The sequence below is a fragment of the Erithacus rubecula genome (assembly GCF_903797595.1).
Source record: "Erithacus rubecula genome assembly, chromosome: Z".
Taxonomy (NCBI): domain Eukaryota; kingdom Metazoa; phylum Chordata; class Aves; order Passeriformes; family Muscicapidae; genus Erithacus; species Erithacus rubecula.
The window spans coordinates 22,688,419-22,703,480 of NC_136661.1; the positions used below are offsets into that span (position 1 = coordinate 22,688,419).

The 15,062-nt window shown below is 37.3% G+C and overlaps 1 long non-coding RNA gene across 1 annotated transcript; it reads left to right on the forward strand.

Annotated features, from left to right (window-relative positions):
• The first annotated feature begins 4,130 nt into the window (after positions 1-4,130).
• On the forward strand, positions 4,131-11,901 carry LOC306814129. Its single transcript, XR_013777101.1, has 3 exons — positions 4,131-4,255; positions 9,862-10,034; positions 10,936-11,901. It is a non-coding gene; the product is annotated as an uncharacterized lncRNA (long non-coding RNA).
• The last annotated feature ends 3,161 nt before the right edge of the window (positions 11,902-15,062 follow it).

The following is a 15,062-nucleotide window of genomic DNA, read 5'->3' on the forward strand; positions in this document are numbered from 1 at the left end:
GGATCCTGCATGTAGCAGGCCAAATATCATTACTCTTTGTCTTCTAAAATCAGAAAGTAACAATACCTCTAAGTTATCTGATGTATAAAGTTTTTCCTTTCAGCTCAGACTGATGTTTCTCTGGAAGAGAACTGCAATTGTTAAATATGAATGTGACAAGAAAGAAGAAATGAATGCTCATAATACTGAAATTGATAATTTCAGATATCATTAAGCAGAACAGCATGAACACTCTTCTTCTGGCATAAATCTGCAGCATTTTCACCACATAAAATGGTCTTACTTCAGAACAACTGCTATCCAGCCTCCAGCTTATTTAATATGGTACAACTAGGAAAATGGAGTTTCATGCAACAGAGCATATTTAAATACTGGTTTAAAAGGAAACTTGATTACTTTGTTAAATAAACTTCCCTTACTTCTTTGGTTAGGTGAATAGAATTAAGTACCAAAGTGAATTAAACTTTTTCTCACTTGGATGTTTTGTGCAGAGAATTAGAAAGAGTAAAGTGAGAACTCTTCACTTGTCTGGTACTGCCTCTTGTTTCTTTCAAAAAATCTTAGACGCAGAAAGTCTCACCTTAATCTCCCCCCACACTTTTGTTTAGTCTTTGGTGTGCTGGCAAAGGCAATGTATCCTTAGGGTGCTCTGGAGGAGCTTTACTACAGGTGAGATTTCCAATAATCCAGCACCTGAATGTTCCTCTTTAATTGTAGACAGTATTAATAAAAAAACTGGATCTGGATTTATTCACTGAGTTGTCATTCTTAATAGGATCTGTGCTATGGTGGATCTGTCTCTTATGTAAGGGTTTTAAAATTTGCTTCAAATTTAAATCTCCTTTGTGTCACTAATAAAATTATTGAGAAAGAATTATAAAGAAAGAAAGATTATATTAAAAGGTGATGATTGTCTAGTATTCAACTTTCATCAGACTGTGTTCTTTATAAAGTATTTCTCCAGAGTGTCTCACCTGCACAGTTAATGGAAATCTTCCATGATCTTGTCTCAAAAAAATTATTTTGGAGTCTAAGGCTATTTGAGTTAAGAATTTCTTACTAAAGCCTAACCTAAACTTTCCCTTCCTCAGTTCCAAACCATTGTTCCATTGCAATTGTAAATATTTCTCTTCCTTTACTTAAGATAAACTTTAAAGGAAAACATCAAGCAAACACACACACACACACACACACACACAAAAGGAAGAAAAAAAAGGAAAAATTATAAATTATCTTCTCTCTTTTTTAAAAAGCAGTGAAATCCCTCAGTGTATTTCAAATTTCAGATATGTGCAGCTTTTAATATTTGTGCAAGAAAGCAGTCCATGTGGAAAGTCATAACTGGAGATTCATTGTACATATTGTAAAGACTTCTATCCTGAGCAACTGAAAAACTCTCAGGGACAAAATTCTATTTTAATCAGGTTTTCAAAGGAAAGTTCACACTAGTAGTTTGTGGAGAGACAGTTCTGCCACACATGTAGCCCCCAACTCTGACATTTACATATGACCATCAAATTAATATGACTGCAATACAATTAAGATTTTAAAAACATTTCATCTAGTACCTGCTGGCATTTTGATTAAGGAAAGATAAAAATTAAATATCAATACTGCACATACTAAATAACAGCAAATATTGATTCTTGAAATAGGGATGCAAATTGAGAATCATCAATTATTTGTTGTTTAGTGATACTCCAAAAGCCCTTTTCTGGTGCTTAGATAATTACCAAATTTTATAGATGGTCTGAAAAAAACCATCTCTGCTGACCAGTTTTGCAAATGCCACAAAAAATATATAAGTAATGTAATGAATGAACTGCTTAGTATAGTTGAATGATTTCTCAAGGAAGTCACAAACAAATCCATGGAATCATTGGATCAATATATCCAAATGGGCAGTTTTATACCTAGCATGTGGATGGCCTGCCTGGAGAAAAGTAAATTTGGCTCACGGCAGATAGCTAACTTAGATATGAACTGTCAGGGATAAATACAAAGGGCAAAATTCACCACAGATAGAAAAGGTATTCATTCTGTATTTGGTGCTGCAGCTATGAAAAATCTGTCCAGCTCTTTTGCTCAAGACTGGACAGTTGATCTAGTAGTCTGGACAGTTGCTTTCCTAATCTTTGTGTTGATAAATCAGAGAAATCTCAGAGCAGGGTTGCAAAAGCAATTGGAACATGAAAAACATAATACAGTAACAAATTAATGAAGCTCAGTCTGTTTCAAAGGGTTATGTGATGACAGCCTCTGCCAGGCAATATCCAAATAAGAAATCAGTGTTAAAAGAGAGGATGCTAAAGCTAGTCAAATAAAGGTTAAAAATGAGTCTTTGGGGAAAATAATAAACCAAACTAAAACCAACAATGAAAACATAATTGGTGGCAGAAAGAATTGTGGATTCATAGTAGATTCTCAATTCCCAGAATTTTTTAAAGTCAATTAATTTCCACTGACATGGGTTAATTCTTGAGGCCCTGTGCAACTTTATCTAAACCGGTCCCACTTTGAGCAGGGGGTTGCACAAGATGAACTCCTGTGGTTTCTTCCAGCCTTAGAACCAAAATTACTTTTTAATTCTATGGTTTCTGCTTTCTGGGAGATCTGACTCCCAGGGATAACCCTTTCTGGCCTTTAGCTGAGTTTCCACTTGTTTGCAGAGACGGCAGCAGCACTGAAGCTGCAGGAGCACAGCTCAGCAGAGCTCATTTATCTCGAGATCAGTGTACCTTGTTTTCCCGTAACCCGAGGCAGATCTGATTTGCATTATTCCAGAACCTAGGTGTGCACGTGTGCCAGTGGAATGCAGATGCTTCACTTGCTTGAAGTTAGCCTTTAGTTTTGATATTTGTTTGCCAATAACAAACTACAGCTGACTCGAAGTCAAGCCAGCACTGGCACAGAGCTGGGTACAGGAAATATCTTCATGCCTTTAGTTCCCATTAGAAAGGAAGGGATGAAACAGGGCACAGAACCAACATACCATTACCAGCAGAGGGACAGGTATGTTCCCTGCCCCATAAGAGAACTTACAAACTTTATTAAGATAGGATGTGAAAGGGCTGTAACAAATAATAGGAGTGGAGAGGAACTGCAGTCCAACCCACACACCCACTCAGTGATGAGCTGCTCAGTGAGGTATTTCTGATTCCTCTAACATCCACCTGAAGCAGTAGCGGGTTTTTTTTATCAATATTTTCTCAGTTACCAGCATTCTGTTGATTTCTGTAGTTCTTAAGGGTACAGGGGAAGGAGGAGGAGGAGGACTTAAGAATGGATCCAAAGCTCATGTATTTTCTGTGGTAGTAAGGGACTGTCCTGAATTAAGGCAGGCGTGAAAGCACTGTGTGGAAGAAAGCCAAGCACAGATTTGCCAGTGGAGCAGGACAGGACAGAAACACCTCAAGAAGATAAAGGAGAGTTATAGTTTCTACACTATTTATTGTGCTTACCTTTTTTAATTTTTTGTGTTGCTGTATGGTTTATAATTTTTCCATTTGATAAATTCTGGCTTTAGTATTCTTGTATGGTTATTACACTGCACCCCAATGCCGTATTAATTTTAGTTTTGTATTTCAAATATCCAAATATTTGCAAATATTTAGCTACCTGTTGGATGGATGATGGCTAATCTCAGTGCTTTTACTTTGAAATTTTCTCTTCTTAAACCCATAATATTATCATTATGTATGTACAGTGAGTACAACAACTCAGCAAAAGGACTCAAATATATTAGCTGATGGAGCCCAAATACTAAAAAGGACACAGATGGTTATTAAAATATTTACTGTATCCATTCTGCTTGGACCAAAAGTCTGCTCTTTGCACTCTTAAAATCAGTCTGCTAAAAGAAGATAAAAGCAAGTGAGGAAAATGAAACATTTAGCACCAAAGAGAATTCTCTCTTACATGATCACAACGTGCATGCAAGGACCTAAATATCTGTCTCTGTATCTTAGCTCCAGCTTTACACATGGACAGAAGCATGGAGGGGGAGCAAACTGGAAATCTGTTTTACTTGGATCACTTGACATTCATTTTTAGCATACAGGAGAAGCATTCAGAACCACTGTACACAGGTCTGACAAATATTTTTAAATTTATGTTTTTGCACTAGCAAAGCCAGCAGATATTTACTGGTCCAGCAAATCTGTGCATTAAATGGAACCTCAGTGCTGCCTGAGGGGAATGATGGGGCCAGCAGCAAGAAGAGCAAAGAAACAAGTTCCCAAAGTGCCACACTGAGGTAAGACTACTTTTACTTTACCTGCTGGTGGTTGTTGTTTTTGCTGCAATAGCAACTGCTGAAAAGCACCAACCTGAACTGATGTGTCTACAAGAAATCTAAGAAGCTGTTTTATATAATGTGCTTTCTCTTGTTGAGACTGGCTTGACCTGTCAGAGTTGTAAGTGAGGTTCCTGAACTTACCTTGTTTGAAAAAAATCAGTAAAAATTGATTCCCATGGAGAAAGGCATTCATAAAATACCAAAAAAAAAAAAGCCAAAAAGGCACAAGCATTTGTGCTTGTGTGGGAATGTATAATGTTAATGGAAGAAAACAAAAGGAAAAGATAAGAACTGTGTGGTTCTGTAGCCTAAGGATAGAGAACAACCTGTCCATTTCAGTTTTCCAGGCTGGCTGAAGTGAAAGACCTCCAGAACCTGTTTTTGCTGCTCATCCAGGGCAAACCAGCTGGAAGACAGAACAACCTTTAGGTAGGACTCTGTTATAGAGCTCCATAGAAAAGACAGCAAGAGTTTTGCCTTTTCTAGGGAGGAGAGGGAGGGAAGTTATTATTCCTTAATAACAGGAAGGGAAGAGCTGCATGAGGATGAATTGAAAAGACACAGTGCTGGGCAAGCTAACCAATACTCTGTGCCTCAGTTTCCCTTTTTCTATAGTGGGTCATTACTGCTGTTCTTTCTCCCAAGAGTGCTCGTAGAGAAGTGACCACATTAATGCACTATCTGGAGGCTCTAAAAACAGAAATTTGGTAAGAATGAAAGATATGCCAGGGGATGACTGAATTTCCAAGTTCTGATTTAAGGACAACCTCCTAGTAAACATATTAATCAAGAGTTTAATATTATGGAAGAATCCATGACTATGGACTTAAACTGGGTCCTCAGAGGAGAACACAAACATCTGTCTTGTGGAAAGGACAACATCCAAGGTACATTGTGTACTTATTTCTAAATGCAGTCACCCTGTGTCTCAAAGGAGTACAAAAAGCATGTGGGAATGCACATGCTTCAGCACACAAGCCATAACCCGCAGCCTCAACACAAGTTGCGCCAAGCAAGTTTTTTGTTTTTGTTTTTGTTTTAATCTCTACTGGCACAAACACAGTTTTGCCCTCACCCCTTTGTCTCTGGTTTATGTTTGTCACATTCACACAGCAGCACCTCCCTGGGCAGTGGCTGGACAGCAGCACCCACAGCAGGCTCTGCCTCAGCTGTCCTCCTGCTCTGGCCGTGGAGTCCCTGCAGGAACACAGGCAGCAGCACCCACGGCATCCCCTTCCTTGGCCAGGCAGCCCCTTGATTTTAGATAGTGCTGCTGCTCCAGATGGAGGAAGCAGAGAGTGTCAAAGTGTTTCGTGGTGCTCATGTCTCTATAAACACAAGATTTGTAGACTAGATACAAAGCAAGTGGAAGGCAAAATCCTGAGTCATAGAAAAAAGTGTTAAAATGATTACAAATACAATGTTTCTCCCCAAAAACCTTAAGAATGACTGCTATGCCCATGAACTTGGCTGCTTTTTCTTCCACCTACTCTAGGTAGTCTAATGAGAGATACCACATTAATTTGTAAATCATCTCCTCTTTTCCTCTGTCCAAGACAGGGTTTTTTTTCATAGATGTGTACAAATAACAGTATTAGGAGAGATGTCCACTAAGATTTTGTGAACAACTTTTTTGCCCATATATTAAAGGATACTTCCCCATTACATTTTTTAAAATTAAATAATTAACAAAATATTTGCCATCCAAACAAAAGGTGCATAAGAAGCTGTGATGCTGGGTGCAGGTATCAACACTGCAGTGGGAGCCAGGAAGAAGGATCAAGGTTCCTAAAACCTTTCTCAGCAGTCAGTATGTGTTCAGTTGGATCAGATTGCTGCAGTGTGACAGTGTTAGGGAAACTTAATTCTTGTGAGGAGACTTTTAATTGTCTAATGAGAACTGACAGCTCTAAAGAGCCAAGTCTGTGGAATTTTATACTGTGAAATATAGACTGCATAGCCTGGATTGCTTAATTTTAATGCAATCTGGGAATCTCTGTAGTCTGTAGAAGTATGGCTGTGATATCACACATCAGTGAAAGAAGTGATAATTGTTTTCTATTATTTTAAAATAACATTTTTTTCTCAAGCTTTTTCAAGAAAGCTGTTCTGGTATTGTAGACCTTTTTAGAGGACACTCTAATATTGAACCTATATTTTGTCATCTCTAATTTATCATTAATTTGTGAGTTACAAAGAATAATCAATACTCTGTTACAGACAAGCTGTTCATCCTCCCTTTTGTGGACATTCTGTGAATATCTAATACATTTGTAGAGATTTTGGTTTATTTAGGGATGACCTGCGATCAAAAGAAGGAGAAATGTTAACCCAAAAACCTCATGCATATGTAAATCTATAAATAAGTTTATAAACAAAATTTCCAGCCTATTTATTGATGTGCCCTTTAGAAAATCTCTAATGTATGTACATCTGACAGGAAAACTGTTGAAACAATAATAGTTTCCAAATGTAACTCTACAGTGAGCAGTGGGAGTTGATGTATATTATTCAGTGTATCAGAAGCAATGAGTTTCTGTGGTCAGGGAAAACTCTGTAAGGATTAGAGAGAGATTTCAGCAGTAACTTGGCCAAAACAAACAAATGCAAATATTTACTACTTTTTCTAGTTCAACCTGACAGTTACTGTTATCAGTAACTGCAGAGTGTGGACGTGACAGATCTTCCCACTGGAAGGGCAATGAGGACTGTGTGAAAGGGTTAGGGGCCTGAGTTTAATCTTTCAAAAAGATGTGAAGGCTTCTCATGGCTGAGAGAGCACAGATAAAAAAAAAAAATGCTATGCTCATTCTGTGGGATTACTGTGTGTCTAGACAGAGCAAAAAACCTCCAGGTAGAAGGATGCAAACTTCTTAGGTGCAGCGTAGTCATAGACCAAAAAACCCAGTCAGTGGGTTTCGGAAAACAGTAGAAGTTTACAGACATTTATGCTGCATTTGTATAGCAAGCCACTTGCAACAAGAGGCACTATCTTCTGAATTAGAAGGCTAAATGAGAAGAAAATATCTTAATGTGCCATACATATGAGTGTTAAGATAATTACTGTAGGAACAGTGACTGCATGTAATTGTTCATCCCTTTCAACCTTCAGCAGCCAATAGAAAAGGTGAATGGTATGGAGTGAAAGTGTGCAGCTTCCTAAACTCAGGGGGATTGCATTACCAGGTCACAGACTGCCCAGCATTTCAGAGGAAACAGAAACACTGAGTGCTCACATTGGTGACAGTCTCTTTTATTACCTCTTTCTAGAAAATTCAAAACATTTCTAGACATTTCAGAAAAATGATTAATTTTTCCTTCAGAAAAGTAATTTAATTTTTCTCATTACTTCAAAGTCTGGAATGTTCTGAATTTGTTCCCTGGCATACAGGGACAGATACTGGGCACTGCCACTGCTTCCCACACTATGACCACAATATACCTTGAACATCATCTGCAGCCCCTTTGAAATGCCAGCCCAGCTCTATCAGATGCTAAATAAAATTTCATCACATCCAACTTTAGGAGTCTCCAGGGGAAGCTCAGTGACCTGAGCTGTCTGTCTATGTTCCCTTCTTACCCACCACACAGAAACTGGCACTCAGGCACCTTCCTGCAGGCAGCTTCAGCAGTGAACTGTCCCTCTCTCTCCATCATCTCCCAAGGAAACCAGGATAACTGGGTGATGTGTACCTTGCTCAGCAGAAGGTTGTGCTTGGACAAATATCCTACCTGAGATATCAGAAATGGATGCTCTGGTCTTTTTCATGGATATCCATGCCATGCTTTCCTTTGCACGGCTTCTCAGCTTTTTCCTGCAATCGTCCCCTCTGGAGCATCTCCAGTGCCTGGCTCTGGGTGTGAGCTCACTGTCAAAAGTTATGCCCAGACACTACTGTTCCTAAGTCTGCCTCTACCTTTCCACCAGCTCTCATAATGCCCATTATCAAATGGATTTTTAAAAATTCTAGCGCTGAACAGGCTTAACTCCAATTCTAACTTCATTGCTCTGGAAGTGTCTCAGTCTCATGAGGTGAAATTCTCCACCTTGACATTCCTTCAAATTCACAGCAATATGGAACAAAAACTAAAAAACAGATTATACTTTTACAGATAGCAATCTTTTAGGAAGTGTGTGTTGAACTGTTGTCTCATGAAAGTCAAAACCATTATCCCTCATGCTTTAAAATTGTTCCGAGTCAGTAAATCTGTGTTATGTGACAACTCCAACTTGCTCGTGGGCACATAATTGTGGAATGAGCTCAGCTGTACTCTGTGGGATTATATTTGTCTAAATCAGAAGAATATTGCCCCCCCCCACTTGTAATTATTGCTTGCTTAGAGTATTTACCCTAATAAACAGATAGGTCAACTCTGCCCTTTTGTTTATAGAAAACAAAATTGACTGATTTCTTAGCTGACCCAGGGATCATCTAGCTTATTTTTTTTCTATTTGCCTTTCTTTAAAAAAAAAAAATCTTTTTAGGCTTAATTAGTTAATTTGTGATTCCAATCTATTGAAGAACAAAAAAACCCTCATATATTAATTCATATATAACTGAAAAGACAGTAACTCCATATTAAGCATACTTTTGTTCAATGCGACTGAGCGCCTGGAAGGTATAAAATGTATATCCAAAGGCCTTCCTGACAAAATATATCACATTCAAGTCAATTTTTGCCATAGTTTTCAAAGCTCCTTGTACTTTTGATGCACATTTTCTGACAGTGTCTTAATATTGTTTTCTCTTTTGCTCTAGCTATGTTTGGTCTGAGGTACGACAGCCGAATTATTCAGAAGCTCATGTTGTAAATGATATAATTTTATTTGCAAAGGATGCCAGTAGGACTTAAATTTGCTAAAACTGAATTATGTTAAGTAGCAGACACAGAAGCATCAGTTTACCACTTTGATGGGACAATAAACAGCACAGCATGACTAACAGTACAATAGTTATTACTTGCCATGCAGGAAAATATGTTTTCTTTTAGGCTTAATTATTTATCAGGGGAGGTTGGAGTCTACAGTAGCACTTAATTCTCAGTAGAAAATTTGCTTTAAATCACATTCTGATGCAACCTTCATAACAATACAAACTAATTCTCTACATTCCTACCTACCTTACTCATACTGTCTTAAACTTTAACGAAGCTGTGTTAGCTGAGACAGCCTCTTATGATCACTTCCATAATGGCAATCCCACTACTTTTTCTGCTTGAAATACACCTACAGAAATTGCTTTTCCTACACAGGATTGGATTTGAATATAGAAAGAATTATTTACAATAGTCTGTTGGTATTTAGATGTCTAAATACAGGCATTTATGTGCAAGATGGGTAACTAAACTCTTATTACTATCAATGTGCCTATTTCCTAAGTTCCCAGTATTAGGAAGGAGATTTGAAGTGCAGAGGGATATGACAGCTTTCTCAAACTAACAAAGAGACATGGGAAATAAGAAATGAACCCATCTCAAAAATGCCATGACATTATATAACTGGCATGGGCTTCTTTTTATATACGTGTAGGAATAAGTTCTCAATTTATGCCTTTTTCTCACAGCCACAGAAAAAGAAATGAAGTAGCAGAGCTTCACCTTGCATAATGCAGAATTATATATGGACAAGTAGACCTTCAAAACAAATATGACAAAAATCCATTCTGGTTCATCCATTAATGTAATCTTCTTATACTACAGCTATTCTTAAGCGCATGGATCAGTCATTAGGTTTGAGGTAGTTCAGAAATTCTTTAGGTGTGCATAAAAAGTTATAGCCAGAACTCCTTCTGCTTATTTTCGGGAGGACTCAGTCCTATCAAGTTTAGTGTGTGCAACTGAATATGATAAGCTATCATTTTTTAAGTGCCTTTGGGAGAAGTATGGGCTCATAACTTGTGAAAATACAGACAGGAGCATAGTGAAGGTGGAGTCTCAAGGTCTGTAGTATTAATTTTATTGCTTTTAATAGGGACTCCAATATCAGGGCTATTGAATAAGTGGATAAAAGAAGTTTTGTAACTTTAGTTATGAATCTTAAACTATGAAAGACCTTAAAGTTAGGAGACTCACAGGAAAATAACCAAAGAAAGCAAATAATTTACATTGTTACTGGCTAAAATTACTATGTTTTCTGGAAGTTTAAAAGCCCAGTGATAAATGGAAGTATCCAAGATGGTTAAACAGATTACAAAGACAAATTCAGATGGCCTCCTCATAGGAATTTAGCAAGTAAGTGCAATATTTTTTTCAAAAACACTAGATTTAATTTAGATCGCCTCAAGCTTGATCCTGTTCTCAATCATTAATTTGCTTTTTAAACAGTGTCCTTCAACTTCACTGGGCATTGGATTAAATCATTGATGGACATAACAACTCTTGTAGTCAGTCAGAACTTAATTATGTGCCCAAAGCATTGAATGCTTCTCCTACTCAACTATCTTTGTCTAAAAGCAAGGCTAAGATCCTTCATCCACCACAGCATAGTGAATAAAGATTTAAAAAACCAAGCAGAACTTCTTCCTAGATCAGATAATTATTCTGGGTTACTGCAAGATACTCTCATTAGTAAAGGCTGTATTTTATTTGCATTGTCAAAATCGGCTGTTAAAATTCAAAGCTGTTATTTTTTTCTGTAGGTGAGAGTACTGGAATTCTTCATAAAATGCAAGCTAGGGCAGCAAAGCAATGTCTGCTATAGATGTGCAATTGTACAGAAACTTGAAGAAAACATGCACTGATTTTGTGGTTCCTATTGATTCAAACAAAGAAGCTTTCTACCTAAATGGATACCACTGTGGCTATTAATCACATCTTGCTGTTCATAAGTAATGAAGATTAGACCCCAGTGGACCATCAACTTCAATTTGAAAGAAAGTTATAACAGGATGAGAAGCTTTTGGTGTTTTATTTGGCATTTCAAGTAACAACTCTTCATGTCTTTCTGAAAATCATGTTTTGGTGGACTTTGTGAAGTGCCTCGTATATTTTAAGAAAGCAGTTTGATCTTTTAATTGGCTCCTGCAGCTGTTTTTTCTCTCTGACGAGAAGAGTTCTGCTTACTGTAAACAGAGTTCTAAAATCTATCATGTCAAGTGGCATACTCAGGACATCTACCATTTCTTCTATGGCATCTACATCTGGCAAAGATACAAAATGAAAACATTATAATTGTAATCATTCCCATTTAGGCAGAATTAGAGATAAAAATTTTTGCTAGCATTCTGACAAATGTGTAAACATTACTTTTTACATATCTAACATGACTCCTTTACCTTAAAACAACTGAAAGAAATAACTGTCACAACTTTCAGAAAACAAATTTCTTATCTGTTTTTAAGATTTACACTATAGAGTTTAAGTGAGATAGAATGAATGACTGCAGGAAGGTAGCTGTAGCCTGAAATTTCTTCTTACTTAAGCTGCAAAATCAAAACAAATATTTAAGCTTTTGGATTGTTTCTATTATTTTTCTTTTTTTTTAAGCAAGAAAAAGGCAGGGGCACTCACTTTCTTGCAGAGTTTACTAAAAATAAAGAAATACAGATATTGTGGTCTTTCATGGAAACTTTGCATTATTCCTTATTTTATCATTTTAATCTAAAATTAAAGTAACATTAATTGAAAGCATATTTACACACAGCAATTCTTTGTGCACAAATATAAAAATTTAGGAACAATTAATGGATATCTTGTAGATAAAAAAACCCTTTCTTACAAGATGTCTGGCTGTTTCACAGATTTACAATAGGTTCTTCTTTAACATATCTTGGAAAATCATATGAAAAGTTCTATCAGCTCCAGAGCTGAATTTTACTGTGATTTTTGAACTGCCCCCCCAACAGTTGAACTTGGTCACAGAATACTGGGCTGGCCACATTTGTAATGCAGAATCTGTCCCTCACCACACAATGCCACTGAAACCAGGGAGTAGAACAGAGCACATGTCAGCATCCACAGAGCAGAAGAAAACCTCTAAGACAATTGGTAATTTTTGTAACTCAAAGTGTGAGTTTTACACTGGCTAACCATTGTCACTTGCATATAGGCCACTTTGGTAAAGGAGGAGGATATGTGTGCATAATCCAGCTCAGGAACAGAAACAGCTCTTATGAAAGATGACTGTACCTCAAAATGGAAACAGGCCACTTACATATTAATAAATCAATCTTCTGTGGTCTTTCCATGTTATGTGTATCTACTGTATTGAAGTTGATAGAGTCATATTGAACCCTCTTTGTGAAGGTAAGATGAACAGAGATGGCAAACCTTTTCCCTTTCCTCTGTGAGATGTGCTGACCAAGAGGAGCATGAGTCATAGCCCTGCTCATGTTTGCCAACTCAATGGCTATGAGGCAGCAATGGGTAGAAAAGATTGATCAATCCATTGAAAATTGATAAAGAAGTACTTACCATGATCTTCAGAACTATACCAGGGGCTGCTAGTCTGAATTGAAAGGCATACTGGATGCTCTCTCTGTCTCTTTCTTACTTTGCAGAACTTAGGAAATGTGTCTTGCCTTGTCACCAAGGCTGAACAACACAAATTCAGTCATGCTTCCTTTTTGTCAAGTTTTACAAATGCAAGAAATAAGATTCTACATAAAACAAGACAAATGCAATGGTAATATTAAGATTTATATATTTATTGATACTGTAAAATACTTTTTATAAAATATTTCTCAAAATTAATTCTTTTTCTGAAAGCTTATTAAGCTAAGAGATTGATCTCATTCTCAGCGAAGTCAAGACCTTTGACCTCTGGAATCATTACTTTGTATGGGCCTGGATTTGCCTTAACTTTTGTCAAATTATTTAATTGCTAAATAGATTATTTTATTAACTAAAAGTGAGTATATGACATATCCCTCAGCATCAAGTTATCTGGTATACTAAGAATTTTGCCATAGTATTTTACTACTAGCTACTACAAGCATATGGAAAACTGTTTAGTCTTCATGAGATTATTTTTAAAACAACAAAATCAAAGAAGTAAGATTCCTAATATTTTCTTCAGTTAGAGTGAAAGCTGTATTGGATTTGACCTTGTGGATGAATTTTTTTAAAAAATAAGAGTTTTTAAAGAATAATTGATGTTATATTTAATTGATATTATATTTCTGATATTAAATAAAACCCTACAGTAAAGTTAATGTATCATCTAAACTTCAAAGTTTTGTTGGCATACTAAGCTGACTGCAAGTAAAACTACCTGCTGGGGAAAATTCAACCTGACATTTGACTGCCTGAGTTTGGAACTCCTTATCAACTGGAAACAGAAGAATATGCCAGCAAAGACCCAAGCAGAGATGCAACCAAAGCCACACAAGCAAATTGTAGCAGCTTCCAGAACAGTGATTCCCATAAATCTGCCATGACAGAAACCTGCCAGCGCAGTCCAACCTCTGCTACAGGACCTTCTCCAGGCCTGGAGGAATCCTAGACACAGTAGGGGCACCCATGTGGGCTCCTGAAATGAAACCCAGAAGGGTGAGTTGGCATTGCTGGAAGAAGCTTCAGGCAGTCACAGTCACCAGTGCTCCCACAGCCAGCCCACAGGAAACGAGGATCTGCCTGAAGGGAGGACAGATGTTTGTTTCCACTCACTTGTGAAAATTTTCTTACAAAGACATGCCCATGGTCCCTCTCCCATAAGGGTAAGACACACCATGTTTGGAAAGGATAGGCATGAGGGGAGCTCTGCCTTTCTGTGCTGGCCACCAACACACCCTGTGCACTAGCAAACAACAGCACAGAGGATTGCAAAGCTGCCTTAACACTTGCATGTCAGAAGAAGATGCAGGTAAAGCCACTTTCTTTGTCTTATCACTAAAAGGAGAAATCTTCAAGATACACACAGTAAGAAAAGTCATGCAAGTTTTATACATTTGATCCATCTACCATGTGAAATAATGGGATCTTAAACCTAAGTGTTTTAAATGTAGTAACTAATTCTTTATCTAGAGGGAATAAACAGAGGGAAACAAAGAGTTGAAAATTGTCTGAAGCTTAAGGAATTAATTCCCTGGAAGCCATCCTGCCCAAACACCAGAGAGGGAAGTAATCCACTGCAGAGAATTCGAAATGAACTTTGAAAACCTCATCATCTTGCTGATGGCACTGGGGGCTCCTTTGACAGTCACAGCTGGCAAGAATAAGACTAACAGTAGTTTGGGAATTCTCTTAAATACTAGACAAGTGACTGAACATTACCAGAACTGTGCCAGAAACATTCAGAGTGTTTCTTGTGTTTGTTTTTTCAGCACTTGCTTCCATGAAGAGATGCTATTAAACAATTATTGTGATATATTTCAGAGTCAGGTGGCTGAAATTGTAATTTTGAATTTTTTACCCATTACTCAAATACCTCATCACTGTTGTTTGCTTTCTCCTCTTCAAATTCTTTTAATCTTTTCATCCATACAGGAAGGACAACCTTTTCAAGGACATTAATTAGGTGTGTCAACAACACTGCTCAAACAGCACTTTCATGGTAGCCATAAATGTGGAAAAAATAACAACCTCCAACAGGCTTAAGAACTTCATGGCCATCAAAAAACCATGATGCTCATGAACTTCTGCCAGTAAAAGGGGTTAGCTTATGCTATTAATGGAAGAGATGCACCCTGGCCTCTGAAAGTATATTTTAGAGAAAATGCTACTGCATGTCACTACCAGCACCACTGTACAAACCCAACTATATGATTGTGTGTGCCTGTGATTATTCAAGTGAAATGGAAACTAAGTCCTCAATTTGAGTGGAACT